Genomic DNA, 10,653 nt, shown 5'->3' with positions numbered 1-10,653 from the left:
CGTCATGAGCCCATGCACAACAGAATGAAATGTTGCCTGGCCCCATGCCAGGCCGACGATCGATTGTAAATTCTTTGGTTGTGATCCATAGGACTTCTGTTTAGAAGTAGATAATGAGGCCTTTTCTCCTAGTCCATCCATGTCTGGAGTCTTTACTGAAACCTGCTCAGCATCCTAACAACACACAATGCAACAGCAGACCCAGGTGGAAAGCAAGAATTCTCCCACAGAACCGCCAATGCCTTGTGAAGCTCCTGGTACTAAAGGGAAAGCCGCTAGGTCCTAGTTCATTGCTATTCTCCAAGAGACAGAAGAGAGTTCTCCTCAAACCACAAGGCAACCCCCTTTGATGACTGTGGTCATCTCAGAACAGCTGAGATGTTCCAAACTACTGAGGGTGTCCCTCACTCTTGCCTATAGCTTATTGAGACTAAATAATGAAGAGACACTCTTGAAATCGAGACAGACACTAAAGTACAGAATAACTTCCTTGATCAGATTTTCTCTCAATGTACTTCCTCAGCCTTGACTCAGCACCACTTACTGCCATCGGGGCTGACTCATGGATGAACCTTCCGTGGGTTTTCAGAGGCCTGGGTGAAGATTGCCCATCTTTCTCCCAATGAGCATCTCTTAGTCTCAAACCACTTGCCTTTAGGCTGGTAACACAACTCCTTACCCACTTGGCCACCGAGCTCCCTTCAGCTTTGACTGTCACTGCGTGTGTGCTCAGGAGCTTGAGCGCCGAGCAAGTTCCGAGAACTTAGCGCCAGTGTGGTTGTGTAGTAATGACTAGAAGGTGCCAGTCCCCTTGTGGGATGGTGCAGTATTCATGGGGGAATGTGGGCAGCTAGAGCGTCTCGATGGCTCCAGGTGATGCAGGGAGGTGCGTGGCTGTTCATAAAATCATTCTCTTGGCTGGGATTTTCTCTCATATAGGCATCTTATACCTTACAGAGCTACCATAAATAGCGCAGATCTGTTTTCTCTGAGGAGGAAGGGCAGAGCAGAGTTTGAGGTCTTGAGTGGGTCAGAGTAAATATAGGATTTAACTTGTGGGTCTAGGATTAATTTGAAGAAGATACACAGGGTCTCTACGGTTCCCTCTCAAATCTATAAAGTTGACATAAGGCCATTGACTATCTACTGCAAAGGAATATTGTGTTAGCAAAAGAACGTACCAATGTTTGCAATTGCATCCCTGGAGGGATGCTTTGTGGAACGCACAAGTGGCTGCTCTAAGCTCCAAGTGCTCATCACATCATTTCTGGTGAGATCGTGGAAATCAATAACCTTGGAAGTCACTGTTCTACATTCCAGCGTCTTGGATATTAAATGCCAGAGTGTCTGCTGGAGAGAAGAGATTCGGGAATTGTCAATTTCCCCATGAGTTCTTTAGTGGCGGCTGTGCTCCTGCTCAGGGGTCCTGATAGCACAGTGATTAAAGCAAGCAGCTGCTAACTGAAGGGTTAGCAGTTGGAATCCACCAAGCTGCTCTGCAGGGTGAAGGTGAAGTGGCTGTAAAGATTTACAGCCTTGGAAGCCGTATGGGTAGTTCTGCTGTTTCTATAGGGCCTCCGCGAGTCCAAATTGACTCCTCAGTTGTGGGGTTTAGGTTTAGAGTTTCCTGTTCGATAAGTGTTGTTCTCTAGAGCCCCAAGAATGACTTCCTCCTCTTCTTCCTCACTTTTCATGTGGATGGCCCATCCTTGGAAATTAGCTTCAAGTATTGTTGCTACTTCAGAAGGTCTATCTTGGAACCAAACCCACTGCTGATGAGTCTGCCCTCTTTACAGCAAGTTTTCGTCCAATTGCTGAGGCTATTAATCTCTGTAGGAAAAGACTGCCTTTCTCCTGCCCAGTGACTGTTGGCTTCAAACCACCAACCTTCAGTTAGAAGCCTGATACATTAGCTACCACTATGCTGTGGCTCCTTTCCTGAGGAGAAGTTTTAAATGACATAGACAGAGTAGTGTGACATTTATGCTAGGCTGGGCTTAGAAGAGCACTTAGCCGTGTAAATGGTTAATATTATTGGTGGCTAACATATAGATTTAAAAGGTTCACATTGACCTGAGAATGCCTTGGAAGCAAGGCCTGGCAACCTACTTCCAAAAACCGGGTCATTAAGAACCCTCTAGAGGTCTATTTGGTGGCATCCACCACTCCTCCATGATCAGGGCCAGCCAACAGACTTCTCCCCTCCCCTTTATGGCAGCTTTTCCCTTCTCCCATTGGCCAAGGTGGAGATCCTCCTACCCAGTGATAGACCCTGTGTTCTGCCTGCCCCACCTTGACAGGTGGGTTTAGGGAGATGTAGGGGGAAGTGGTATAGGTGTGGGTAGGGACCTCAGTGGCCTCTTTCTCTAAAGCTCTACCTTGACCTACTGTTGCTGCTGTGGTCAATGAATTCTTTGATGTGGTCCTTCCAGCCATGCTGTTATTGTTGGCTGCAGTCAGCCCCAGTTCACAGTGATCACACATACAACAGAGCAAACCTTGCTTGCTCTTGCCCTGTCTTCACAGTCTCTGCTCTGCTGGGGCCCATTGCTGCAGGCGCTACGTCAGTCCCTCTCCTTGAGAGCCTTCCATTCTTTCACTGACCTCCTTTTCAATGATGTCCTTCTCCAGGGACTGACCCTTCCTGATAACATGTCCAGCCCATGTGGGAGGAAGTCTATGTTTGCTTCCCCTCCCCCCTTCAAAGGATTTTATTTCCATGTAGCCACCACTAGACCATGATTTTATTTCCAAGTAACCACCATGAGACCATGATTCCAGAAGGTGCAACCCCCCCCCATTTGCTTAGTACTGCCCTTCACAGAGGGCATGCAAAAACATCTCCATGAAGTTCTCAGAAACTATAATCCAATAACTAAAAATGTGTCTTCATTTTCAACTGACATAAGGTTTGTTAGAAAAACTTCTTAATAATTTATTCCGTTTTTTGGGAGATAAGCTCCCAGACTCTCCCAGGGTGTCCTGCGTAGACGTCATCTTGTGGGCTGCCTCGGCCCTTGAAGCACAGCTGAAGGACTCCTGAATCTCTTTTCTGCACGCTGTGTCATGGAATTCATTCTGCTCCCAGCAAGCCATCGTAACTGACATTTCTGTGATACAGGTCACCTCGCCCTTCTCTTGGTGCCGCTCCCGGCACTGTTGGCTAGAATGAGGGACTTGCTGGGCTTGAGGACTGGCTTTTTGGGGTCCCTAAGCGAGCTAGGCGACCCCACAGGCTGGGTGCCACCATTGCCCCTATGTTTGCTTTTAAGGAGCGCTCCAGCTGCACTTTCAAGGCAAATCTATATGTGGCAGTTTGCATTGGATTCTGTATTCTTCACCACAGTTCAAAGGCATCAATTCTTTCATCTTCCTTATTCATGCCCAACTTTCACATGTATGTAAATCCACTGAAAATACCATGACTTGGGCTTTCAAATGACACTTTTGCCCTTTAGCACCTTCAAGAGGTCCTTAGAAGCCTATCTCAATTAGTCATTTGATTTCTTTTGCCTTCTCTTTTGGTTTGCTTTTAGTTTTTTCTGCCTACAAATTTATCCAATACAAAGCAATTTCCCCCAGCTTTACTGAGGTGGTTGACCATGTCCACAACCAAATCCACTTCTAAATTGGAATTCAGTTGCTGACCCAGCCCCAACCTTGCCCTTCTTGTCACCACCAGAAGGCACAGCATCCTGTCTCTCCCCGCCTTTCTTTGAATCAGTTTTGCAAGTTGTTACCCTTCCAGACTTTTAGGTCATGACCTGTTGGCCTCACTGCACACTCTCAGAAGGCAGGTAGAGGTCATCACAGTCATTGGATGTCCTTGTAGCTAAGATCCCAGTAGAAAAGTCTTCAGGTGAACTGTTGTCACACAGCCTTATGACTTGAGGCTCTTCATGTGACAAAGAAGTCACATGAAGGTTTGACATGCTTTTCTCTGCCAGTTTGGAGTGCTTTGGTATGTGGACATCCTTCTTAACCACCATCATCCCCTCCTTAAAAAAAATAAATAAAGAGTTCATAGAACAGGTTGGTCTTGGAGAGGGTGAAACCAGGCTGCTCCTTAGAAGCAAGGATTCGGAGGCTCTCTCTGACACTTTTTGGGCATGTTGCAAAGGAGGGATGTGTTGCAAAGTCCTTGGATAGGGACATCATGCTTGAGAGGGTGGAAGGACAATACAGGAGAGGAGACCCTGGATCAGACGGATTGACTCAGGGACTGGGATAATGAGAGTAGATGTGTTAGAGACAATAAGGTTGGCTCAGGACAGAGCAGGGTTCAGAGATGTTGTACGTAGGGTCACTGTGAGTCTCACATTATTTGATGGGATGTAACAACAATAACCACAACAACAACATAACGCAATCTGGCTCTTCTTGCACATCAAGACCACAAAGTTTGCTGTATCTGCAGCCGGCCCTGGAAAGTTCATTTGACCTCTGGCTTCCATAGGTCATGGTTGTGAACTCGAGTACGCCTTGATGGCATCAGTCTTTTCTTTGTATGTCTTCATACTATTATTAGCCCAGTTCTGGCAGGGTTTTTTTGAGGCATAATCTATACTGTGGCCTCTTGCATCTTGAGGAGGGACACGCATGAAACGCTTGTGGCTCTTATGGCTTTCTTTTCATCCTATGTGGGTGTTAGTGGAAGGGACGTCCCAGATGAATTGGGGGTCTCTGGCTCATAGTCCACCAGCATTTGGGTGTGCCGAAATTGAAAAACACTGGTGGGTCAAATGCGATAATGGTCACCCATGGTGGACAGTGTTTGGTGGAGCTCCCCAATTAAAACAAGCTTGGAAGCAGGAGTGGCATCCACTTTGGAAATAGCTTGCCTCCAGAAACTATGAACTTGGAGAAATGATGAAAGTTATACACGTGTTCAGGTCTGTGGTTTATCGTGTTGTAGGCGGACAGTGTTTGGTGGAGTTCCTGATTAAAATAAGCTTGGAAGCAGGAGTGGCATCCACTTTCAAAATAGCTTGCCTCCGGAAGCTCTGTGAACTTGGAGAAACGATGAAAGTTAAACAAGTGTTCAGGTCTTTCGATCGTAGGATTGCTATGAGTCGTCTACGACTCAACAACACTTAACAACAACAACAGTGGCTGTATGTTGCCGTTGGTAGTCTAAGGCCACTGGTGTTTTAAATACCAGCAGAGCTATTCCAGCCACATTGTTGTTGTTGTTGTTGTTGTGTACTGTCCAGTCAGAACTGATTCATAGCTGACTCCAGTGAGTTTTCAGGGGCAGTACAATGAACAGCCGAAATTGCCCTTCTTTCTCCCACAGAGCAGTTGGTGGATTTGAACCACACACTTTTAGGTTGGTAGTGCAACTCTTTATCACTAAGCTACCAGAGTTCCCTCATTCCACCTAGACTTCCCCATTTTCTGATGTGTTGCAAGACTAGCGTCTTTGTCCTTATAACCCTCTTCTCCAGTATGTTTTCTGGGATGGAACGTAGCTTGAGTTCTAACCTTGCTAGAGGATTGTTGTTGTTGTTGTTGTTGTTATGTGCCGTCAAGTCGCCTGCGACTCATAGCAATCCTATGTACTACAGCCTTAAAACCTGCTCTATCCTGTGCCAGTCTGACACACATACCTTTTTTACCCCAGTCACTGAATCAATCCATCTCATCAAGGGTCTTCCTCTCCTGTGCTGTCCTTCCACCTTCCCAAGCATGACGTCCCTCTCCAAGGACTGGCATCATTGCTCTTCAGTACTTTGGAAAGGTCTCTGACAACAGAGTTTCCCAAGGCAATTCATCTTTTAATTTCGTGGCTGCTGGTGCCAAGAGTGTTGATTGTGGAGCCAAGCAAACTAAAGCTGTGAACAATCGCAATCTCTTCATCTATCATGATCTTTGTTTCCTTGATGTTGAGCTTCAATCCATATTGAAGGCTGTAGTCCTTGACTTTCTGCAGCAAGCACTTCAGGTCCTCCTCAGACCTACTAGAGGGTATTGTTGTTGTTACGTGCTGTCGAGTCGCCTGCAACTCATAGCAACCCTATGTACAATAGCCCTAAACCCTGCTCTATCCCTTACCAATCTTATTGTCTCCAACCCACCTATCCCAATTTCCCCAGTCACTGAATCAATCTATCTCATCGAGGGTCTTCCTCTCCTCACTGTCCCTCAACCCTCCCAAACATGATGTCCCTCTCCAAGGATTGATCCTGCCTTGCAACGTGACCAAAGTATGTCAGACGAAGCCTCAGTATCCTTGCCTCCAAGGAGCAGCCTGGTTTCACCCTCTCCAGGATGAACTTGTTTGCTCTCCTACTCTTCTCCAGCACCACAGTTCAAAGGCATCAACTCTCCTTTTATTATCTCAAATTATTACCTTTAGTTCTCCGGGGTGTGTGGTCTTTGGCCAGTTGTGGGACTATGAATTAAGTAAGTAATATGACCCTAGCCGTAGCCTTCAATTTTTCAATACTGGTCTTTTTGTCTATGTTTAAGACCTCATTTGGAAGTTGGTTGTTAGAATACAGAGATGGGTTTAGAGTGAGATATATCGTGAAGCCCTGCTTTACTAAAAGGCATGACCCAATTCTTCACCCTTAGTTCTCCTGGGAGTGTGGCTTATAGTGCTGAGATCCTGTGTAAAAAAGAATGTTCCTGGAAAGCTCAATTTTGTTCCCTTGGTAAGTTGCAGCTAATTTGATCCTGTCATTATAATAGCTGACAACCAGTAACCTCAGCCTTCAGGCACCTGGACCATCGTTCACCAGCTTCCAGCCTACACCATGTGCAACTCTGTGAGCCATTTCCTTGACTTTGTTTGTTTGGGTTTTTGTTTTTGTTTTGTTTTGGTTTCTGTGAAATTTTTCAGTGAATTACAGAACCCAAAGACAGACGGGAGTGAGAAGACAGAGAGGAGGAGGAATCCTTGCTGTCAGAGATGACAAGTGGTACAACAATTTGAAGAAACTGGACATGGACATGCGGAGCATTTTTTTTAATGTTTATTCATCTTTCACAAAAATATGGAATGCTTCATGAATTTGCATATCATCCTTGCACAGAGGCCATGCTAATATTCTCTGTATCATTCCAATTTTAGTATAGGTGCTACTGGACATTTTTAACCTACACCTTATAGGAACTAGTCTTACATTAGTCATTGCAAAAGAAGCTACTCATGCACCAACATAAATAATTCTCCAGAAAGATTGGATCTTATTTTGCTCTGGAACGTGCATCTGATTCCTTAGATAAATCATCTCCGCTGCCACGTTGTTCTACTGAGCCCCCAACACTGAAGCTTGAGGGACAGATCTTTCCAAACGAGGGACAGATCTTTCCAAACTCCACAAATGAGTAAGTCATTTCCCTGATGTTTGTGAGTTTCTTTGTAAAATACTATGGAACCCAAAATCAAACGCAGAGGAGAGAGAGGGCAGAGGGGAGAAATAGTTGATATTAGGGACGTGGTCATGGTGTAGAGGACCCTGAGGTTTGCTTGGTCTGGTGGTGGTTTGAGCTAATTGATTCCATGTGTCTTTGATTTTCTTCTATCTTATTTGCTCCAGGTGAGGAGGGACTAATAGTTGACTAATAGAAACTAAGAGCTTCATAGATGGCTGCTCAGCAAAGTAGGCTTTAGAACATTCTCCATGTGGACTGTGTCATTGATCTTGATGTCCTCTGAGACTATGGTCCTGAGCCCCATAGGCCTAGAGTCTCATTCCCTCAACACATTAGATTATAACTAAGAAGTTGCCATAAATCTGCTCCCCTGTATGTTGTCCTAAATTCATGGATATATTTGCAGCATGTGTAAATACATATATTGAAAAAAATTGTGTCAGAAATTATATATATTCTTTGATGCAGTTCCCCTTGCCTTCCCACATCTCTTTAGCCTGTTAATTTATGTATCCACTTACAGGTTATTATAATTGTTACTGTTATTGCAAGCTTGTGTGTGTAGCAGTTTGTGGTTATGTGTTGTTGAGTTGGAAGTGACTCAGAGCTGACCCTCCAGCAGGTTTTCAGAGGTTGTACACAGTAGTAAAGCGGGCGATACATCTGAACCACCTGCCTTTGGGTTGGCAGCGCAACTCCTTTCCCACTAGTTACCTTGCTTCTATTAAAATCTCATACTGCAAACGCCCTCCTTTGTCCTGATCATTTTGTGTTGGCCTTCCCCTTACTGTATGCCTCCTCTCCCTTCACCCAAGTTAACATGCACCTCTAGTTAGTAATCTAGGGAGTTCTGGTCACCTAGGGGGTAAGAAGTTGTGTTACCAACCCAAAGGCAGGCAGTGTGAATCCCCCAGTTGCGCCTTGGGAAAAAAAGGGCCATCTTCTCTTTACGACTTACAGCCTTAAAAAACCTACCGGAGGGTCAACTATGAGTCAGACTTGACAGCACAGAGCAAGAAATTAGCAATTTACTCTAGCAGCTATAGTTGGCTTATTTGCCAACGTATTGTCTGTCTTCTCAAATTAGAATGCAAGCTTCACTAGGGCAGGGATTTATGTACTTTTTTTTTTAAACTGGTGCATTACCAGGTCCCAGAATAACACTACGACATAGATGTTCAATAAACAGTGAGTGATTAGTTGTGTTGCCTCTTCTGACCTGCCTCATCTCTTTTTATTGTCCTCAGATTTTCTACTTAAAAGGATGAATGAACTTATCGTTGTTGTTGTTGTTGTTTAATGCCATCGAGTCACAGACGACTCATAGCGACCCTATGAACGAACAGCCTGAGCACTGTTTGTACATAGAGTTTCCGGAGGCAAGCCATTTCAGAAGTGGATGCCGCTCCTGCTTCCAGGCTTGATTTAGTTGGGAAGCTCCGGCCAACACTGTCCACCATGGGTGCCCATTACCACGATTGGCACATCACTGTCACAGGCTTCAGCATCACAGCAACCACGAGTTACCTCTATACAGCAGTGCACAGACCAGTGCTATACCACCTAGAAGAATGTTTGACAGGAAGACAATTTGAACCTGACCGAGGGCCACAGATGAAAATCACCCACCTTCAGCTTGGTAGCACAGCTTCCTTCCACTAGGCCAACGTAGCTCTCTCTTGGTCGTCGTCATTGTTATTGTTGTTTACTGCCGTCGAGTCGTAGACGACTCATAGCGACCCTATGTCGAGTCGTAGACGACTCATAGCGACCCTATGAACGAACAGCCTGAGCACTGTTCGTACATAGAGTTTCCGGAGGCAAGCCATTTTGGAAGTGGATGCCGCTCCTGCTTCCAGGCTTGATTTAGTCGGGAAGCTCCAGCCAACACTGTCCACCATGTCTTCCATGTCTGCCATGAGAGTTAAAGCAACTGCATCAGGCCTGGTCCTGTTACTGAACTGATAAAATTCTATGAAACAATCTTGATCAAAAAAGAGAAATGCAAAACAAACTTTTAAAATCTTGTGGATGCTATACTTTCTGGAGCTATAGAAGTTAGGTGAAACCCCTAAATGATTGCCCTAAGATTTTCATATAAGCGTTTTATGGAAAATATCCCCTGGAGTCTTAAAACCAAACAGTGTTGTTACTGATGTACCGTTTAGTTGGAACTAATCCATAGCCGACCCTCCAGTGGGTTTTCAGAGGCTGTACAGGACATGGGAGGAGATCGCCTGTCTTTCTCCTGGTTGTTCAAACTGTGTCCCTTTTGTTTTGCAGTGCAATTCCCTCTCACAGATAGTTTCATTTAACCACTAAAGAATGTCCACACTGACGTTTGTGCTCTCCTTTTTGAGAACCATAAGAGAGAGAATTGATTACAGCAGCTCAGAAGATTAAATAAGAACTTTATGATGCAATTAGTTGATGCTAATTGGGGGAAAACATTCTGAAAAGGAAAGTGAGATTGGTTCTACAACTAGAAGAATGTAATTAATAATGTCCATGTTGTTGGATTGTGCATATGGTAATAGTTGTATTGCACATGCTTTTGGAGGATGATAACACATGCAAAGTAAAGCCAGTGGAAAAGAAGATGTCAGTACGATGGATTGGCGATGAGTACAAAAGTTCATTTAAGTACAACAGAGATTATGAAGATGACAGGGGACCTGGCGGCATTTCATTTTGCTGTACACAGAACAGGATTTCTGTGCATTGAAGTTAACTCAGTGGCACCTTATAGCAACCTTCTCAACAGCAAAGAAGTGGTTCTTCCTCTCAGTGTATTACACTTCTTCTTGTAGAGACCCAGAGAGTATTTTTTTGCCACACCTTGCTTACTTTCTCTCTGCATTTTTCTGTCTTCTCTTCACCATCACTTTACTAGTGTCTGTTACACTTGTCTGCTTCCTCATTGCTGCCTTGCCCTCATTTAGGAATTTCTTAAGCACTGGGATGTTGTTGCTGTTTTTAAGTGCCAATTAGTCTGGTGGTTTAGCAGTTAAGGAGTTGGGCTGCTAACCTGAAGGCAGGCAGTTCAAATCCACAGGAGAAAAATGGGACAATCTTCTTGTGATTAACAACCTCCGAAAACCTACTGGAGGGTCAGCTATGAGTTGGTTCTGATGTGCAGTGAGGTGAGTTGAGTCAACTCTGACTCATCAATTCTCCATCTCTCCCAAAAGAACAAAATACTGCCCAAGATGGTGAAGAGATTGTTCACAGCTTTAGTTTGCTTGGCTCTACAATCAACACTCTTGGTATCAG

General features: G+C 44.8%; 1 pseudogene; it reads right to left on the bottom strand.

Annotated features, from left to right (window-relative positions):
- Positions 1-2,895: 2,895 nt before the first annotated feature.
- Positions 2,896-3,250, bottom strand: LOC102877292 (annotated as a pseudogene).
- Positions 3,251-10,653: the final 7,403 nt, after the last annotated feature.

Source organism: Elephantulus edwardii, unplaced genomic scaffold, assembly GCF_000299155.1.
Source record: "Elephantulus edwardii isolate Elephantulus edwardi_28Jun2011 unplaced genomic scaffold, EleEdw1.0 scaffold00132, whole genome shotgun sequence".
Taxonomy (NCBI): Eukaryota; Metazoa; Chordata; class Mammalia; order Macroscelidea; family Macroscelididae; genus Elephantulus; species Elephantulus edwardii.
This window is presented reverse-complemented; position numbering and strand designations above follow the sequence as displayed.